The sequence below is a fragment of the Bacillus rossius genome, chromosome 1, assembly GCF_032445375.1.
Source record: "Bacillus rossius redtenbacheri isolate Brsri chromosome 1, Brsri_v3, whole genome shotgun sequence".
In the NCBI taxonomy this organism is placed as follows: domain Eukaryota; kingdom Metazoa; phylum Arthropoda; class Insecta; order Phasmatodea; family Bacillidae; genus Bacillus; species Bacillus rossius.
This window is the reverse complement of record NC_086330.1, coordinates 363,192,987-363,214,162: the sequence shown is the minus strand read 5'-3', so window position 1 is coordinate 363,214,162 and position 21,176 is coordinate 363,192,987. Positions and strand designations below refer to the sequence as shown.

The 21,176-nt window shown below is 37.4% G+C and overlaps 1 protein-coding gene across 2 annotated transcripts in view; it reads right to left on the bottom strand.

Annotated features, from left to right (window-relative positions):
- LOC134528333 (A disintegrin and metalloproteinase with thrombospondin motifs like) overlaps positions 1–21,176 on the bottom strand; it is a 421,345-nt gene that overhangs the window by 293,523 nt on the left and 106,646 nt on the right. For both annotated transcript variants that reach the window (XM_063361874.1, XM_063361870.1), the window contains exon 2: positions 18,968–19,024. The gene's annotated coding sequence lies outside the window, so the exon portion shown is untranslated. The remainder of the gene's footprint in view (positions 1–18,967; positions 19,025–21,176) is intronic.

Below are 21,176 nucleotides of genomic sequence, written 5' to 3'. Positions count from 1 at the left end.
AATATATGTTCACGGAAAGTCATACTACTGAAGCCTGTGCTTCAGTGTCTGAAAATTTCAAGATAAGCTGCGAAATCTGTTGACGAGCGTAAATAAACTTGAGGAAAATACTTAACCGAATTTGAGATTTGAGAAACACAGAAAGTTGTGTTATAAAAGATATAAACCTGGATGTTCTAGATAAATATACCACAGCAACATTCTTCAACACCAAGCGCTTTAATAAGCCTATTTCTAAAGGAGAATTATACACTTTATGAAAACCATTCTTGCTGTTGTTGATCTTATAAAGAACAAAATTGAAAAACTAATGAAAAATACTTAATTCACGGAAGTATAAACCAAACTTCTTCAACTCTAAAATAATTATTATTTTTCACACTTCATATGAGTTATTCAACCTTAAGTTTTAAATTTGGAATATATTTAATTTTGCTGCACTTGTGTCGTGTCAATTGTGTGCAATTTTTTATAAAAGTGGTTGTAAGGCATTGGTGTTACGATTGCTATGCATATGTACATAGTTGTCAAATGAATCAATTTAGGTTTAAAAAAAAAATTCAATTCTCCCACCTGTGATTATTCAGGCGTTAATCAGAGCATGTCAGTAAAAAAAATGCACCGATAATTAAATGTAAATATTTTAAATCAAGCAGGACTTGCTCTGGGCCGTTCACGCACCTGGCCGGGCTCATTAGAAGCGCAGGCTTTGCCATGCCTGCTAACTAAGTATGGTAATTTAAACCCAGCACGAAAAACACCACCCCGGCAATTTATGACATTCCAGCGAACCTTGAAAGTATTTTTATGACCCAGCCTTTCGCTGTAAAATACGCGTTTAAAGCTACCGCAAACCAAAATTTAAAATTGTGTGTATGTGTATGGGTAGGGGGGTAAAGGGGTTATAAGCCACGACCGCGTGTACACAATTTCCCGAAATGAATGGCAATCACGTCTGATGAGAAAATTGCTATTAAAAAGGTATGCGGCCGTGAGTGTATGTTGTCGGTGAATTGGTGAAGGAGGGGGCGGGGGGGGTGAAGTAGGTGCGCGCACGTGTATGGCAGACGGCAGATGGGTAAAATACCTACACGGTCTGCATTTTAAAAGTTTTTATTATACACAGGAAAAAAAATTTCTACTTTTACTTTAACTTCTACTTTCTTTGGAAACCATTTGCGATGAAACGGTTTTCAATACTAAACGAAATATATTGTATCTTTGTACAACAAACGGCATATATGAATTACGTTTTTTGAAATAATACTGAGTACGTCTCAAGAAATTGGGTGGTTATTTTATATTTTGAATGATTTTTTATTCAAGCATTTTTTTTTAAACCATGGAAAATATACATAAATCGAATACTCAATAATTTGAATTTATTTAGTTTTATCGTGCTTATAAATGTGCGCGGTTAATACTGGAAAGCTATTCCGAGAGCGGTTTTACGTATTGCTTGGAGTTACTGGGACGACACAAAGGGTAAATGAATGCCCGGGTAAGAATCCGATGCCAGCATTATACTTGCGAAAACTTGTTGTGTAGTAACAGAGTTGTCTTCGTGAAACGTACAGTGAACAGTACTCCCTCGTAATCTCCCCGCCTGTCCTCCTGCGGGCTGATTACGAGCACACACTTTGCGTTATAAGTTGCGATAAATAACGAAGGTTTGCGAAGAATATCGCAGGAACCAGCAACGTGATTACGAACACATCCTTTTTCGTTAAACTTCGAATATTGATGACGTTGTGGCGGTATATATCGCAAACTTTGATTACGAGCACACTTTTCAAGTGATATTTATCGCACCGGAGCTACGTTATATATCACGGGCATTTCAAGTGGTGATACGAAGCGATTGTGAGGTAAGTGATATAATTACTCTTAAAAATAATGTCCTCCCGTCCTAAAAACGGCATTATAATCGCACATTATTGTTTTAAATATAGTCGAGTACGATGTAAAGCGATGAAGTTAAACGAAAACAATTGTTTTAGGTTAGCGTGTGTATATTTAACACGCGAACATTATTTTTAACATGCTATTTATGTTTATTAATTGTACCATGAAATCATTGTTTTCAATGCATAGTTTGTGTGGAATAATTATGAAGTGGTTTAAATACGATCAAAGTAGGTAAGAAGAATAAATAAATGCCGTGTCATAGCTTATCAAATTAATCCTAACCTAAAGAGCGATATTATTTACACGCACATTATGAACATAACATAGCTATAAATAGTTCAAATAGGCTGCTTATGCATATTTTGTGTTTGAGTATTTGCTCAACCGTTGCCTACGAACGGCTCAACATGCATTTTTGTTTAATCTGTGCGCTTGTAGACTTCAGACAGTAAATGGTATATTTCTCTATTTAGTTTCAGAAAGCTATTTGCGGCCTCCTTGTGTGTTCAATTGTGCAAGAAATTTTTAATTTGTGCTCATTCATTTACATATTGGCTCTATTACCTAAGTGTGTTAACATAGGTAATTGTTAACAAGTGGGGCTGATCATAAAACAAATAACTTGATGAATAATTTATTTAGGAATTCCCCTCCTTAAGCAGGATGATTCTATTAAATAACATTTCGAGCTTTTATGTAGGGGAGGCGAGGCTTTATTATAAAAATAAGTTTATGAAAACGGTAATTTTGAGTTCCTATTATTAACCTTGATACTTATTTCTGTTGAGATATTTCAAGTTGTTTACTGTTTAAATTGTTGGTTATGTGTGGTTAGCTACACTTCAAATACTGCAAATCTATTCATGTCTACATTTGGTTAGGTTAGCTGCATTTTAAATATTGTATAATGAGGTAAATCTGGTGAAAAGCTACTTTTCCATATGTTTTTTTTTAAATTTATTTATTAGTTTTCAGACATTGATTCCAATAATTAACATAGGCTATCAATACTGTAACATTGTTTTACTAATAGAAAATTAAGCTTACCTCACCTAACCAACCATCCACACATATTTTGTAGTACAATTAATGTAACTAACCTATCTTAACTAACCATTCACACAGATCCACACTATTTTTTTGTTATTTTTAATTCATCTAACTTAATGGTGGGAATGGCTGGTTTGATTAGGTTAACTACAAATACAGTACTTGAAAGTAGTGTAGACAGTTTATTAGGTTATGGTAGTTATATTAAATATACTGTGAACTCATTTTAACAGTTTTTAATAATTATATATTGTAACACAGCTAACTCTAACCTAACCAACCACACTACAGTTTATACCTATTATTTTTGTTGGTAACATAACTTAAGAAACAGTTCACAAAATCACACAGTATTTTTAATGTAGCTTACTTAAGCCAACCAATCATTCTCATGTATTAAATTTTTTGATTTACCTAACCTAACAAGCTATTAAAATGGCATATTTCTAGTTTAACTGCTTGAAGAATTACAACACACTCATGGAGAATTGTTGGAAAAGAAGTAAAAAAGTTAAAATTGTTTTTAGAAATTAAAGAAAAATGAATGCAGTTATGCATTACATCGAGGAATATTAGCTCAATAATACCATATTAAAAATTATTTCTATTAATCAGGCCCTCTTGTTAACAATTAGTAGCCTACCAAACTATATTACACTAATTTAGTTAATGTTTGAAAATATTTCAGGTTCTACACAATGGCCTTTGCTGCCTTTCTGCTAAATATCGAACTGGAGGAGAAGGCAGAGAAGATTGTTAAGAAACCATCAAAATCCCTTCGAATTGCCAGATTGCACCCTCATAGCAGTTGGAAAACCTTAGAAACATGAAGAAACAAGCTATGCCTTTTAATAAATACTTTGTTATCAAGTTTGTTGCATTTATTAAAGAAATTGTGAAATGAAAATAGTGTTCACTCATTTCCATGTTACTTTTGAGTATAACTTGGATATTATATTAAACACATGTTAAATTTTTGTTTTCTGGTTTCAGCAGATCTCATTGTCCTGAGAGAGTTGGCAGTGGCTTTTTTGAACCATTGTTTTTTTTTGTGTGTAAAAAATAGATACTATGAATCATTTAATGATAGGTTGTTATTTAAAGTAAATCTCATACATACATGTGCTGCTTCATGTTTACAGGTTTTTTATTTAAAAATTTTGCAATTTCAGACTTTGTTTTGGTTTTAAACGAAAAATATTTACAAAGAGTGTATTATTTAATAGCTCAATTATTTCCATGGATAGTTATAATTAAACAATTATTAATATTAACTATTAATAGCCTGTCCAATAAAAAAAATCAATGCACATGTCTGTAAGGATACAAAAAATGATTTCTTAACACAATATTTTCTCATAATTGGCAATTTTAGCACATGCTTCCAGCATGCCTTTTAACTTTTCTTTAAGTTATTTGATGCATTTTTAATCAAATTGCTTGTTACCATTTCAGAAGCACATATTCCCAATGCTTCTCATCAGCTGCCAGCTGTCTTTCTTGAATGTTGTTTATCAGCTGCCAGCTATCTTTCTTGAATGCTGCTCTTTTTTTTATTATTTTTAAATTGTACTATTAATCATTACCAGTATGAATTGTATAGGTTACACTAGGTATTATAGAGGCAGAGTTATAATAAAGGAGGTGCTAATAACAAAGCACACATTCTATAAAGTATGCTGACTAAAAGTATTATCAAGGTTTTTCCAGTCAAAGATTTCAAATGCTTGTATATAACCATTCTTTACTTTTTTTTTGTGTGTAAACAAGATATAACATGGAAGAATTTCATTAGGCTAGCTGACTATCAATGCAAGTTCCAGCAGGTACAACTGCTAGTTGTTGCCAGTGAGCCCATTTGTATACAGTATAGACATTGTTTCATGTGGATGAATATAAAAAAAATATTTTGAACTAATTTTTATTATTGTAAGTTTAGAATCAATGTAGGTATGTTTATTGAGACCGAGACAAGTACAAACAAATTAAATGGCACACATTGCATTTAGTTAGATAATTCAGGAACAAATATTGACTTAGTATGATTCATCTTGCGATAAAGTTTGGTACAGCTCCATTCCTTGCACCTCCCCAGTCAACACTCTGCATCTTATGAATTGTTATCATCACTCACTGTTCTTATCTTTCTATTTATCATCAGAATAACCAATAACCATTAAATCTGTGCTTAGATGTGTGTGAATATTAAAATAAGCAATTTTTGAGCTAGTATTTAGAGATCAAATCAAATGTTTCTTAAAATATGTGATGAAGCCTTTGAACAGCTTATTTAACTATATTAAGTAAAATTTAACTTAAATAAAAGACTAATACAGTAAATTAATATGTAACTGATTGTGACTGATGGCTATTATAACAAATATGAATAAAAAAACTCTTAGGTTTCTTGGCTATCTTATGAAAACACAAGGATTGTAAGAGGTCTTGTTTTAATAATGAACCTACCAGGGGTATATGTAGGGGCAAGAGGAATACATGCCTCCCCCAAAATCCTAAAAGAAAAATCTATATTCCCCCCCCCCCAAAAAAAAAAATAAAGCCAACAGCAGGCTAAGTGCTTCTATACCACTTTCCTCCTCCCCATCCCCTTTCCTCCCTCATAACAAAATCCTGCATACACTTCTGAGTAGAACAACTTCAATTTTAATTTTTTTTAATATGAACTATTAACACTTCCATGTTCATGCAAGTCATTTTTTTGTGTTTCATTTTAAATGTAGCACACCTCCAATTTCTCTCTGTCAACTTTCAGGTATCTTAACTACTTAATTTTCACCACTCTTATTTTAAACCCACTACACCAATCTCAAACCAAATTGGAAGCATACCAGTATTGAAAAAAATATATATTTAATTTTCAAATAAATATTTGGAAAAGTATAGGATAAACAAAATGCATAACTACCACAATATAATGTCTACCAGAGGTTGAGGGACAAAACCACCTTCTAGAATCTACATCATTCCCAATGATGCTGTACCGAAGATTTGGATAATTCTCTGGTCAAGGCTGCTCAGAAATATAACTTGGATAATATTGCCAGCTGTTATCTTAGCAGCTATTTCTTAAGCTGCTCTTTTTATTGCAGCATATATCATGTTGATCCATTACTGAAATTAAAAAAAATGGATTAAATAATTGGAATGCATGTACATGAGAAATTGTTCAAACTGAATATTATTTTACATATTAAACCATCAATTTCTAAACTTGCTGAGAAAAAGTAATCTATTAATTTATCTTAATGGAAAAAAAGGGGGAGGGGAGAATTAAAATTATTGAATATTTCAAGACAGTTTTTAAAATAATTGCAGCATATTAATAATTTACATACATGTTGGATCATTAACCAACTTGAATGCCATCTTGAAAACAAAGTTGTTTACTCAGTACTTACTCTAATTACTCAGTACTTAGTTTCACTTGTTTAAGTCATTGGTGAGATTAAATTAAACAGCAATTAAAAAAAACATAGCAATGAACTTTCATATCCTCAGATTATAAAAATAAACTGTTCTTACACTGAAAATTTTCAAGAACTGTTCCATAATAACTGTTTAAAATGTCAATCTTTTTAAATTGAAACATTATGGGCCTAATTTTATCCTTAGAATATGCAACCCAATACACTGAAGAGTTTAAAACAGACTTCAAAAAATGAAAATACAAAAAGTAGCCCATATCTTCTCCATTGTAATTGAAGGCTGCTGCTTACATAAAAATTGTAATGCTATATTCACTAAAGAAAAAAAAAAGAAAACTAATATTTTGCCAATGGTCAATGGTTTTTAATGTCCCTAAACGTTTGTTAAGCCTCTTTGTCAGTTAAATCCACAGATACATGCAAGCTTCACATTCATTATTTGAAGAAAAATTGGCTGCAAACTCTCTGTGGCTCTTAATAAACCACACCATGATTTCTGTTGGGCAGCAGTAACTTTACCAGTGCCACTCTAAGGCTTATTTTAACTGAGAACACAAATATTCAACACAGTGTCCTCTTTAATAGCGGCATGTGCACTCTAGTCAAGAAAACCACAAATTTAAATAATTTACTGTAATTAAACTTTACCAAGTGTACGAAGGGAGTAAAAAATGTTTGAGTGACCTATAATATAAATATTAGCAAAATTATTTTTATTTACGAATGGTACTAATATCTTGGAAACATTGTTTCAAAACACTTGTATATAAAATATACGAAAGCACATGAGTATTAAAATATATTTATAAAATTTTAACTGATTAGATTACATAAACTAGAAAGCTCACCGCTGGAAATATGTTAAAAAGTGTAGTTTTTATTAGGTATGCTAATAACCACTTAAATATATCATCAACCACATATATGTATAACTTTGAAGTATAAGGTTATGTTTTTACACAAGCACACAAAACTTGACTAAATATTTTTTTTAATTCCACTCTTTATATCATATCAATAATAGGTAAAATAAAAACAGACACGGGTTCGTGGTAATTAGTTGTTCCTTTAATTTTGTAACCTGTAGAGTGGCCTCATTTTCATTCTATTGAAGTTTAAACATGCTTCTCGTTCGATGTTTATGTTTACATGGCAAGACGCAGTTAGCCACAATGACGACGCGAAATCTTTAACTGCATTTTTAATTTAAACTTCTACGAAAAAGGCAGCAAAAAAGCTTTAAAGACTTTATTTAAGAAATTAGTGCATTAAAAAAGATTATTTTGTTCCCAGTAACACTAAGTATTCATGATTCACTTACAAAATAGTCTGTTCGACGAACATATTAATTGTTCAATTGTTGCTTGTCCTCTGACGTCATGGATTCGTATCGCAGGTCAGCGTTACCGTGGAAAATAACGAAACGCATATCGCAAGGTGGGTCGTAATCACCAAATGCGATACGTGTTTCGTTACCGCGTGAAGAATAACGCTAGTCGTCGATAGTGTTCGTAATCAGCCCGCTGGTCTTCAGACAGATCCTCACATGACGGAGGAACTTGGTGACCACGGGTAAGGGGGGGGGGGGCTGCTTCCAGACGGGGAAGCCTTCTTTTCACAGACGAGAGAGCCAAACGCCCGATCCTGCTCCTTTTTTTTTTTTTGTTCATTGTAAATAAATATGGGAGTGTTGATAAAAGGAAAGACCATAAACAAGGCAACGTTATTTATTTGTACCCCGCCATATTTTTCGTTTGCCGTGTGTCCGTGAATGTTTATTTTGGACAACTCATGATAACTAATGGTCAATTAGGTTAGGTTATTTTAGATACATTATAAATACTTTAAAACATTGTGGACGGTTGATTTGGTTAGGATAGCTACATTAAATATACTGTGAAATCATGTAAACGGTTTCCTAGTGCTGGATAGCTACATATTAAAAAGTTATTTGCTAAGCAACCATGAAATGATTTTACAGTATTTTTAATGTAGCTATACTTACCTAATATAACCAACCATCCACAATGTTTTAAAGTATTTATAATGTAGCTAACCTATCCTAATCGACCAAAAATTTTAATGCCACACCGGTTCATACAATGAGATAGAACGGCGTATGACGTATGAGTAGAGACCGGAAAAATTCACGGGTTCATTGACCTCTAGGATGAACTCCATAAATCTACGTACACTCTGTCAAATGCCACCCACCCATTGGCTGCTGTCTTGTGAGACGTTCCAACGTAGCATCCTGTGATTCGATAAAGCTTTGGTCGGGTGTTTCTCATTGGCCCAGAGTCATCCAAGTGAGTTGTGAACCAATGGCAGAGGCAGCACTGAGGTATAACTATTTGTATTTTAGCCTATCGCGGAATGAATTCGCGAAATTTTCTGGTCTCTACGTATGAGAAGGGGGAGTCATTTTTCGCGAATAAATCTGAACGCCTATTAGACTGCAACAAGTTATACGCGCACCAGCAGTTTCTTCCTTGTGATTGGCGGCCGTCTGCGAGAGAAGTAGTTGCCTTGTTCGGCTGAGCCACTGAGGACGCATTTGCTTTCACAATGAATTACTGTGATTGGTGTTTTAACAATCGTCACGTACCTGAAATAAACTCACCCAATCACAAAACACAGACGATGCTACGGTGTTTTAACTTTCAGCCAGTCTCGGAATCTTTTCGCGAAATATGCATGGCCCTACGTATGAGTAGAGACCGGAAAAATTCGCGGATTCATTCGGCGATAGGCTAGAAGTCAAATACATATACCTTTTAGATGATTTTGCTATTGGCTTACTGTTCATCTGGACGAATCTCAACCAATCATAAACCTCCAACCAAAGAGGGATCGAATCATAGACAAACCAGCTGAGACGACTTACAAGTCAGCAGCCAATGAATGAACTGGCGTTATTTGCCCGAGTGTACAGGGGAATGTGCAGTATATCCTGAAGGCTATTGAAACCGCGATTTTTTCCAGTCCCTACGTATGAGCTTTGAATATATATACTGTATAGAAGTCGCGAGTGGATAGGATTTACTCTACGTTTTTCAGATGCGTATGATGAGCAGCTTGGGAACTTCACCGCTGCAGTGCGCTGCCGTAACGCCCTGTATCGTCTTAGTTCTTATTTACACGTTAGAGCGCAGCGCTGTTGCCCGCTGTCATTCCCCGCACCCCCCACCTATCATTCACTGCAGCTCAAGGTTGTTCTACGGGAGGGGGAAGGGGTGTTTGAAGAGTTCGACACTTGTCCGCTAGGGACCACCACAAGTCGATGCCCTAGAGATGGTGGCGATTGCGGCGGTGAATTAACCAACTACCTCAAAACCGTATTAGAAATTTTAACCTGGGCTGGCGACTTCTATACAGTATATATATTCAAAGGTATGAGTAAGCTACATCCCAAATAAATACACGTGTTGTGGTACCGGGGAAAAAAAAGCGAGCATGAACTTCGGGGAACTCCGGGTGTTGCTCTCTGGTATGTGAGATGAAGGCTTCTCTTCCAGGCGAGGTAGGCAGACGCCCGCGGGGGCAGCGGGTGGCCGGCCGGCGAGGGGGAGGGGGTCGTTGACCCCGGCACCCCAACACCGAGCGACGGGCCTTCTGCACGCGGAGACCCCTGCCGCGACCACCAGGGGAACTGGTTCCTCAGCTCCGAGCCTGCGTGGCCCGACCTCCAGCAAAGTCACACGTCGCTTGGTCCGGCAAAAAAACAAAAAAAAAGTGGGTTTGTCTCCACGCGCGACTGAGGTGAAAATTCTTGCTTATTAGTTATAGATAGTGACACCTGTATTTCGCGATTTCATTTCCTGTCAAGGTATTTCACAAAACACTGTAGCTTTTTCTAAGAGTCATGGCAAATTGTGAGGGTGCAGCAGTACGGTGACCACATTCTCATTGGCCCCGTCAAGAGCGGGACGACACCTCTCACCGACCTCAGCCAATAACCACAGGAGAAAAGTTACAGTATTTTGTGAAATACCTTGACACGAAATGTATTCGTGAAATACAGGTGTCCCTAGTTATAGATTAAGATAAACAAAAAAAAACTGGCTGTCCGTAAAGTCGGTTTACGGACGATAGTTTAACGTGACAACGTCATAACAAAACATTGATGAAATGATTGCATACTTTTATGAATAAAATTGAATCATGGGGTCCACAACAGACTGCTCACCTTATCCACCACGCTGCTCTGGCGAACCGTCATATAGTGATGTTTGTTTGGATTGTTGTACGCATGCACATTACCTAAATGTTTCGAGTTATTCATGAAAGTTTTGGTGGGTTACATTGTAAAAAATTGCGAAAAGAGTGATTGAAAAAAAAATCAAGCAGTAGTAGCGCTGACGAATTTTGGCCACCCGAGGTTCCATCATGCATTTCTTTCAGCACTTCTGGTACTAGGGCTTGTCGGGAGAAGTAGCTGCATGGTAACCTTTTCGCCATTCGGACTCTCTTGCTCTCTTCAATAACCCAACCGTCTTCCTTAAGGAATCCCATTGTGCTCAATAAGCATTCACAGCCCCTCGGTCACTGGATATCTCATGCCATGACGGACGTCCTGTATCTCTCAGTAACCAGGTTAGAATGGGCCTTAGGTCAGGGTGTCACTTTTGGGCTGGCATGCTCCCATTCATCCTCGCTGTTAACTATAGTCATACATCGGATGTCTTCGATTACTTAGTTCTTCTTTGCCCTTTTGCTATATTTGCAGTGTAGAGTGTATGATCGGCGAGAGAGCTCACTCAGAGTGTTTTTTTTTTTTTGCGACGCTACCAGCTCGTTTCGCATAACTTCTTGTGCCTTTTTTAATTTTGTCTATTTCGTTCTTCATGGCATTCTTTACTTATTCTTGGCTATTCCTTATTTCACTTTTCATTTCATTCTTCATCTCTTCCTGGCAACTTTTTATCTCCTCCAGGCTACTTTCCATTTTCTCCTCGTTACTCTCCATTTTTTTTGCCTTCATTACCTCCTTGCTAGTCACAATTTTATTCTTAAATTTCTTCTGGTTACTCTCCATATTCTGCTGGTTGCTCTCCATTTTATTTTTCACTTCAGCCAAGAAACCCATTATGTTCGTAAGTTCGTCAGCAGCCATCTTCCTTGTCCACATACACAGTCAGTCTGACACCATCACCTCTCTCCTATTAACTACACTCTAATTTCACCTATTAACTAGCCTAAACGTATATTCAAAACTAACACTAAATTGGTTGCAGCACTCACTACCTTCGAGTATTTCTCACGTGTACTCCACGTCATCGTGGTTACGCCGATCTTCTGTTGTGAGGTGGACCTGGTATCTTCACATTCCGCAGAATCAGCTGTAAGCTTGGCTTGGTCCAAGACGAAGAAATTGACCATCATGCACTGCGAGAATACGTTCGTTCGTTTTTCTTCTTCGCAACTTAGGAACTCCTGCAGCTGCTTTCGAAAACTCCTTTTGCAAGAATCACATACAATCACATACATTTTAGTATCAAACCCACCCTGATAAATTCGATTAGTCTTCGTCGTCAGGGATCCTGTTCAATGTATATGGGCCTCCCCAAACCATTCAGCTCAAAGTTGCCATACCCGGAATGTGTTAGCTATTTTCCATGAAAAAGAAAATTTCAAGAATGTGAAAAGAATTATTGTTTGAAGGAAACTAAATTAGATGAGGTAAAAAATTGGCAAACGCTTGGAATAGCTTTATACCACCTAGTATTCAGCTTTCAAAGTGTTTCTGGTAGCAGTACAACAGTACTAAAACAGTTAAGAAGTGAAGGGAAGTAAAAAAAAAATAGGATGAGATTTTATTTGGCGCATCATCTCGTAAGCTAGCGTTGTTCAGAGAAGAACTACATCGATATTCATTCCCATAAACTTGCCCGGCGAGCAAGGGAATATTCATGATGAATGGCTCTCTGACATGCGAAAGGCTGTTTTCTCATTCGTGTGAACGGGTTTTAGCGGGCATGGTGGGATGGGGGGGGGGGCAGGTGGGTGGCAACACGGAGAGTCCATTCCGTTGCAACAGTGACCCAGGCGCTGCCTCGCTATGCCTACGTGCCCCAGCCAGCTGGAGGATCCAAAAAGGGTGGATGTAAAAATATATTTATTCCGGTAATTTTTCAGAAAATTTTTATAGTCCGTGAAAATTTTTGACAGTTCTCGGAAGCAGTGCCAATGCTCCACGTAACCTTCTCTGCCAGTTCAACAGATTTTGTAAAACAACTTTATGTGATTGTCAGGGTTCGCAAATCAACACATCTCGAGACACTTTCAAAAAGAGGCATATGCGGGAAGGGAAGGGGAAGAATAAACCCCCTTCTTTAAATCCTAAACAAAAAAAAACCTATCATTCCTACCAACAAAAGAAAACAACCAACATAAGGAGGAAAGACTCGGTTATCCTGAAATGCTAAGACATGTTTTTTTTTTTTTTTTTTTGGGTACACAGTACGCAGCATATACGACCAAGTGCACGAACGCCATCATCCCCTCTAGAATAAAACTGCTGCCGACGATGTTTAACAGCTTTGATAATTATATCCCCGCGGGTTGACGTCGCTAGTAGAAACGTTCGCCTCTTTTACCCAAACATGTAACCTACAAACTGGACCAACAAATGGGTATTGTTTAACAGAAGATTATTATTTACGTGTAACATATTAGCTCTCGGTATACGGGGTTTTCTGGGAGTAATCTCTCGAATGGAACGGAAGCCACATATGGAACGGAAATATGTAACCACAACGCTGCCATCTGTCGCGGATGGCGCGAACCAAAGTTAACTGAAACAAAAGGAAACCTTTAAAGTTTTAACTGTTCAGTGAATTTCTAAACAGATAAGCAATATTTTGATAAAACTCTTTATTGAAAATCAGGCACAAAGCCGAGGTTTAATATTTTTTCAAGGTTTTTTTTTCCTTTCTTTTATCGGAGCCATTTCATTAAATAGTTTAACCTTTCACTCCGCAAATTGAATGCACTGGCAGCGAATTCTAGCGGCTGGTGCGGTAACTATGTGTTATTTGCGTCCAGGCATGTAGTTGAAAACACAATTTGCGTATATATTTTCGGCGTTATTGTACGTTCGGCGTTGTGGTATTTCGGCGTTGTGGTGCGTCCCCAATTATCCTGTGCACGTGAACGAAGTCTCGGACACAGCTGCGGTCGCGGAGAAGGTCTTGTCTTGCGGGTTGCTGTCGGGGAGACTCGTGATCGATAACGCACCAATGGCGTTGCCGGAAGCTGCTCCCGCGCCGGACACGCTCCTGCAGAGCCAATCAGCGGCTTGTAAAGCGCGGGGCTCCCCGGCGCGAGAAGCCGTTAGGCCGTTACAGGGAAGCGTCACCGAGTCACGTGGCGACACGCCGCTAATGGAAGGGAACCTCCGTGCGGCCGATCATAGCCATTTGTCCGCAGCAGCAGGTTCCTGCGTCCTCACGGGAGTTCCGGGGGAGCTGTGGATTCACCGAGCCCCGATCAGTCACCGAACATTACCGTAGTTCGCCGCTCGCTCGTGCATCTTTCTGCGGTTGGAACAAAAAAAAATTGGTTGTCTGTAAAGTCGGTTTACGGACGATAGTTTAACGTGACAACGTCATAACAAAACTTTGATGAAATGATTGCATACTTTATAAATAAAATTGAATCATTTTTAATTTTATAATAAAAGAATAAATACTGAAATTATACTAGTAGTCAGATTTTTAAAATGCAAGAATAATTAACCTTTATTGCCGAAATTGTTGTAATAAGCAATGAAAACCACATTAACTTTTCACTTCACTTTATAAACAGTTGAATGGAAGAGAGATAGATGCGGCGCAAGCGTACAATGAGCGTAACGGGACACAGCGTAACGGAACAATGTGATTAACGGGACACAGCGTAACGAAACAATGTGCGTAACGGGACACCTAGTTTGGAACAATGTGCGTAACGGGACACAGCGTAACGGGACATTGTGCGTAACGGGACACTTTTTCGTGCGTGCCACCTGCGTTCATCGATTAATTATACGTTGTCACGTCAAAAAAGAATAAACACCATTTAGCGAGATTGCACACATTTTCACGATTTTTAGAGTATTTTAATTGGCGGTGAAACAACCTAACCTGAAGTAGCTTTGGCTTCTGAGTTGTAGCCGCGTCCTTGGCGAAGAATTCACAGACGTTTCGGTCGACATTGCAATCGCCATCATCAGGGAGCAGTTACTAAGTAGTAGTTACTAAGTAGTAACTGCTCCCTGATGATGGCGATTGCAATGTCGACCGAAACGTCTGTGAATTCTTCGCCAAGGACGCGGCTACAACCCAGAAGCCAAGCTACTTCAGGCAACGGCCGTGAAAGCCGGCGAACATTATAAACTAACCTAACCAACCTTCCATTTTAGTTCCGATCACCCTCTGTTATGAAACATTTTTTGCGACGTGTTGTTACCAGTAATTATTTCAACGAAATAATTTTACTGCAGCGACAAATTTTGTGGTGGTGGTACAGTTTTGTTCAATAACACAATATCCAGACGCTCAGTGATCCATCTTAAACAAGTTCTTTTTTTTTTTTTTATTTGAATAATTCTGTTGTTCTGCTCCAACTTCAAAGACATGCACCATTCTCTAAGGAGCTCTTTAGACCATAAAGTCGTTTTTTTTTTTTGGTCTGATATACCTGCTACCGAAGGTTGTGTGCCAAATTCAGACTCATTCTGTGTAAGCGAAGTGGGGGGCCGAATTAGGCGCACTAAACAAGTACACAAAAAAAATTTGTGAGCGAGTCTTTCGCTGTTCGCCAGTGATGTGTAATATCTAACCTCGGTACGAGCTAACTCGTTTGTTCTCGTGTTGCAAATACACTTGTAATGCATTGTGTGTACAATATACACTAAATGCAACGTATGGTTCCTTAAAATAATGTCGAACGTAATAAATATACTAATTTTTTGGACGCGAATCACAAGCAGTTTCCAGAACCGTCGTTGGAATTCGCTGCCGTAGCAGCTACGTCGACTAATTGATTTATTTAATTAGAAGAATGAAATTTTAAACTATGCAATGAAACGGCTCCGATAAAAGCGAAAAAAAAAGACTCGAAAAAAATACTAAACCTCGGGCTTTGGACCTGATTTTCGACAAGGAATTTTTTAATTAAAATACTAACCGTCTTAAAATTCACCAACCAGTTAATACTATAAATTTTAACCTTTGTCTTTGGGAACTTTGGTGCGTACCATTCGCTACAGATGGCAGCACCGTAGTTTTTTACACATTTCCGTTCCTTGACTTCCTTCGTGTTACGAAATTAACTCCCACCAAATGCCGTATACCGAGAGCTAAGATGGTTGCTTCGTTATGTAGGACAGTCCTCGAGACGGATTTTTGCGCGTCTCGTTGCGTCAGCGAAGTCTTCCTCTCGATTTTTTTTAACGAGTAGCGGACCGCCATCTTGCCTGGTGTCGTAACACGGACGAGAGGAAGAAGAAGGAAAGAAAGGCGTATAGCGGCGCTAATCAGAGCATTTCGGAACCAAGCGGCAGAATCCCGCTTTTCCGCAGTCCACAGTCGCCTGTCAAGAAGGAGATAATGTCCGGCATACCTTGCTATACCTCTTTAATTTTTTTTTTTTTGTAATTTGTTTCAAGTAAGTACACATACACAAGGCACATCCCTCTATTTTCCCATAAATATATATCTTAATAAATCTCATTATATTTCTCTAAATACAAAAACTCTATACCGCTATAATACACTCTATATCTCTCTCTTTATATATCTATGTCCCTATCCACATCTCTCCATATCACACTATCTCTATTTATATCTCTTTATGTATGTTTCTATATGTATCTCAATCTATCTCCCTTTTTATATATTTTTGTACATCTATATATACATCCCTCGATCTATTTCTCTTTATCTGTATATCTCCCTCTATATATATCCATACTTCTGTCTATATCTATATCTATCTCTTTACGTCTATATCTTCCTATCTATATATTTATCTTTACAAAACAGAAGACGAACACACATTCATTTATATATATATATATATATATATATATATATATATATTATCGATCTATATTTTTACCTGCCACAGGTGTGACATAGGTATTAAAAAAACACGCGCGTATTCGAATGCAACGTTATGCCAAAATTTCAAAGCAATCGGTGGATAACTTTCGGAGATTTAAGATTTTGAACGAAAGAACATTTAGATTTTTATTTTTATAGAGTCACGGATTTCCTGCAATAACAGTTTAGTCTTTTTTGGTCAAAATGATTTAGAGAGTGCGTAATATACAATACAACAGCGCGCCTCTTTTAGTGGAAAAACCAGATCTGTACGGACGTATCTGAATGAGATATTACTGTTTGCTAATGAACCCTATTATGTGTCTGGAGCAAGAATCAGACTAATCAAACTGTGTTAATAAAAAGGTACAATTCTAGACTTAACTGGGTTTTGCAGCAAACACCTCTATTTAAAAAAAAAGTCTTATCAGAAGTTTTTACGAACAGGCATTTCACTTAGATATTTAAAAAATTTCACCAACAAGAAAAGTTTCAGTTTTTTGCGACTCAAATGTAGTACACTTGTAAAAAAACAAGATTTAGCAAATAAACTCCTTTAATTAATGTACCTATTGGTAACAGTTTTCATAATTTAGTTGCTATACTTTTTTTCATTTTAATACAAAATGGGGAAAACTAGACCACAATATCTTTTTAAGAGAATTATTAGTAAACTGGGAAATTATTCACTACCCTTTGAGGTGGGTGAAAAATTAGTAGAAACAAAAAGCGTGACTTAAATTTTGTAAGCTTTAATTGTCAATAACCCAGGTTTATTTAGTAGCCAAATAGTAAATCACTTGTAAAATAGTGAAAATTAATTTGCCATTACAAGTTTACAAGCGTGTTTCGTGAAACATTTGTAACTGGCTGGATATTTTTGCTCACGTGTTTATGTTCAATTTTAAATTACAAACTTGAATCTTTGTGAAACAGGACCATGATATACCGTGGCAGAAGCGAATGTCCGGAGATTTTTCGAGTGGTATGAAATACAGGGTGTCCACACAAACCTGCAGAAAACTTTCTCCGACTTTTCAATGACTTTCCATGACAAAAATTACAAATTTCCCTAACGAATTTTTTTTAAAATAATTTACCTATTCATCAATATTCTGAATGAAATAATGACAGTCCAGCATACACAATTCATATAGCTGCACTAGTTCATAGCTAACCTTGCATATGCCATTTTACAGTGTGTATGACAAAGCACTAATATCTAGCTGGAAAATTTTGTTCAAAGTCTGGGTGATGGCATACCGAAGCATGGCATTTCCTCCTTAAATTACTATCACTGAGGAATTTCCATGACGTTTCTAAGTTCTGAATTAAATTTCCTGACTTTTGCTGGCTTTCCAGAATCTGGACATCCTGGAATACTTCCGGGTTGTAGGGGATGTTCAAAACAAAACAAAAAGGGGGCAAATTTAAAGGCTACCTCAAAGTTCTTCTGACGCCAATTTTAACAAAAAAATCGTGTAGATAATTTATTGTTATCACTCCAGTTTTATTTTTAGCCGTAGGTTTTTTTGAGGAGTGGGGGTTGGGGAAAGTCACAATCGACCCTCCCATAGGAGTGCCACGAAGGGGTATTGGGAACGAGATTGGCCATGGCTAGACACCTGGAAATTTCGCGAATTCGTTTGCAGTCAGGTTAGAATTCGAGCCTTGTGTTTGCTCCGCAAACGTTTGCTATTATATGGCCGATTTATAAAGGATGAATCATTGTGTTCTTATTAATAGGCACTACAGTACACTCCCGATTATCCGCGAAATTAAGTGCCAGGGCCACCGCGGATAGTTTAATCGCGGATAATCCGCAAAAGAGCCGAAATTAGGAAACAAAATGGAAACATTAATTTGAACTTAAAAATAAAAAAAAATTATGTACTGTTAAAGTTACAATTAATAGTAAAAAAAAATTTAATGATGCTTAAATGTTAGTATTTTACTGAATAATTAACATACAATACATTTCAGTAATGTAAACATAAAAGTGCTCGAAACAAAGTGCGACAGAGACAAAAATAGTAACGCATGCCAGCCTACTGCGTGAGTTCCGAGAAGGCCTGTGGCGTTTAACTGTATACTGCACACAATACACTCGTCAGTAGAGTTCAAATTTGCTTACTTGTAATAAAATTACGGATATACATGTGTGCTGTATTTTTTTCGTAGCATGCACGGATAATAGGGAGTATACTGTACTCGATTCCCGTATTTCTCTCCCACGGACAGGTTCGCGGTCGTGGAAAGGCCTGTCCAAGTTACCTGCGGTCCCACCAAGTGCAAGTTCTGCGTTCCCACCAAGTGCAAGTTCTGCGTTCAGCTCGAGACCACAAGGATCCCGCGGTATTCCTGTGCCCCTGTCTGCGGCCTGCACAGGAGGAACCGGCCCTTTGCAATTTTTGCCCGTAGGGGGCGGGGAGGGGGGTAATAACCGTGGAAAACCGAAATCAGGGATTAACATACCTGTGTTCGAACCCAGGTCCGCTGGAAGGCGAATCAAGCGCGTAACCTCGACGTCACCTGCACAGAAAAAAAACAAAAGGTTTTTTTTCTGTACTTTTACAGAAGATTCCTTTTGGAAACCAGTTGCCAGAAAAAAAGTTTTTTTTTTAATTACAAGAAAGTTATTTTTTAACTTTGTACAACACATGGCCATGGTTATTTTTTTTTTTTTGCATAATTGAAGTACGTTTCCCAATATAATACCGAGTAATTCTTACGAAAATTTGCGCATAATTTTATATTCTAATTTATGTTTCATTCAAAGAAATAATTTAAAAATAAAATCATGGAAAATATAATCGAATATTCAACAATTTGATTTTATTTTGTTGTATAATGCTTATTCAGGGAAAATTTTACTGGGATAACATAAATACCTACCTGGGTAAAAATCCGAAACCCAGTATTACTACGAACACTATTTTTTGTAGTGGTACAGTTGTTTTCGTGTGAATGTACAAACTTACAAATTCCTGTTATTATATACAATATATATTCATATATACAATATATATTGTAAATGGAACAGAAATATTCGTGTAAAATTATATGTATAATATATAATGTATATATACAATATATTTATATATATTATTGTAAATAGAACAGAAATATTCGTGTAAAATAACAGGTATTTGTAAATTTATACATTCACACGAATACAACTGTATAACTAAAAAAAAAAAAATAGTGTCCGTAGTAATACTGGGTTTCGGATTATTACCCAGGCATATTTATGTTGTCCCAGTAAAATATATATATATATATGTGTAGGTGTGTGTGTGTGTTACAGCGTGACGTCATTTATTCTCTGCTGGATCAATATTATAATTTTATTGTTTTTTTTTTTACTCTCGCCTGTTCTTCGCGCCGAGCCACGGCATGCAGAGCGGGCCCATTACCCCGGCCCCCGGAACGACTCGGAGATCCATCAACGTCGCTCGACGAAGAAGCGAACGGTGGCTTTGACGGCCGCGCCGCCGAGGCGTTACCCCCTTCCCCCCCCCCCCCCCTCCCCGAGATATCCACGGGCCCGCGAGGATAAACTAAATCACCCCTCGCATACCTTCCCGCCGGCCACTATTCTCCTGATGGACGGCGCGCCTAAATCAGGGCCGACGGTCACTGAGTCATCGCGTGAACGAACTTCCGGGACGCGTGTTTAACACATCCAAAACACCAGACTTATCTCCTTTTTTTTTAAATAAAAAAAAACCTTAATCAGCTACGAATTTTTTTTTTCAAAAAAAAATATATATAAGTAATTTCTAAAATGCAAATTCACCTCGTGGTGACAGCAAAATTAATTTTTAATTGAATAACCGTTAAAAAAAAAATATTTTTTTTTTTAGGGGCTGACAACAAACTAAATTTGCTGTCGATACGAAATAAATTTCGCAATGTAAACGTCGACATCCCCCCCCCCCCTCCTCCACTCCTTTTCCCCCCAAAATTCTCCGGTCGTTTGAGTTTTGATTTATGTCACGTGTCCGAAGCGGCGCGATGCCTTCACCTCCGCTTCATCTACCTCGTATACGGCAGAGCGACAAGATGGCGACATGAGGCAAGGGCTGCGTTCCCCGAAGCTCCTGATCGGCAGATGAGGAATAATACTCCCGGATCCTGGTCGGATCTACCTGAAGATCAGGAGGAACAGGCGATGTAATTACGAGAGGGTACTGTTGTACACTGCAAAATTTTGACTTTTAAATTTTCGCATTAGGACTTCTCAGTGAGGAACACGCTACTGCTTTTTTCAAACGATCTCTTGAATGCCTCTGTAGGTATGACGTCAAAATCTCACACTGGTATGTAAAATAGTATTATTTGAACCATTCTACAAGGATCTAGGTAAAAAGCTGGCTTGATCTTCAACCAAATAAAGTACACTTAAGACGGACCTACACACTGCTCAAGTAAGTCCTGGTATCTTGGTCACAGTCGACACGAATCCACTTTACAACAGTTCGATACTCGTATTTTAAGTATACTTAACTTATAAGTTACAGAAATTTTAGGCGATTATTCGGTGGCAAGTTAAAACTTTATAAAAAATATTTAAACGTGTTTTTCAGTACTCGCCAATTATGAATAACATCCTACCTCTGTAAGGAGTGTTCGCAGTAGATCTGGATTCAGATTCTTACCCGGAAATTCATGCTGTGTTTTG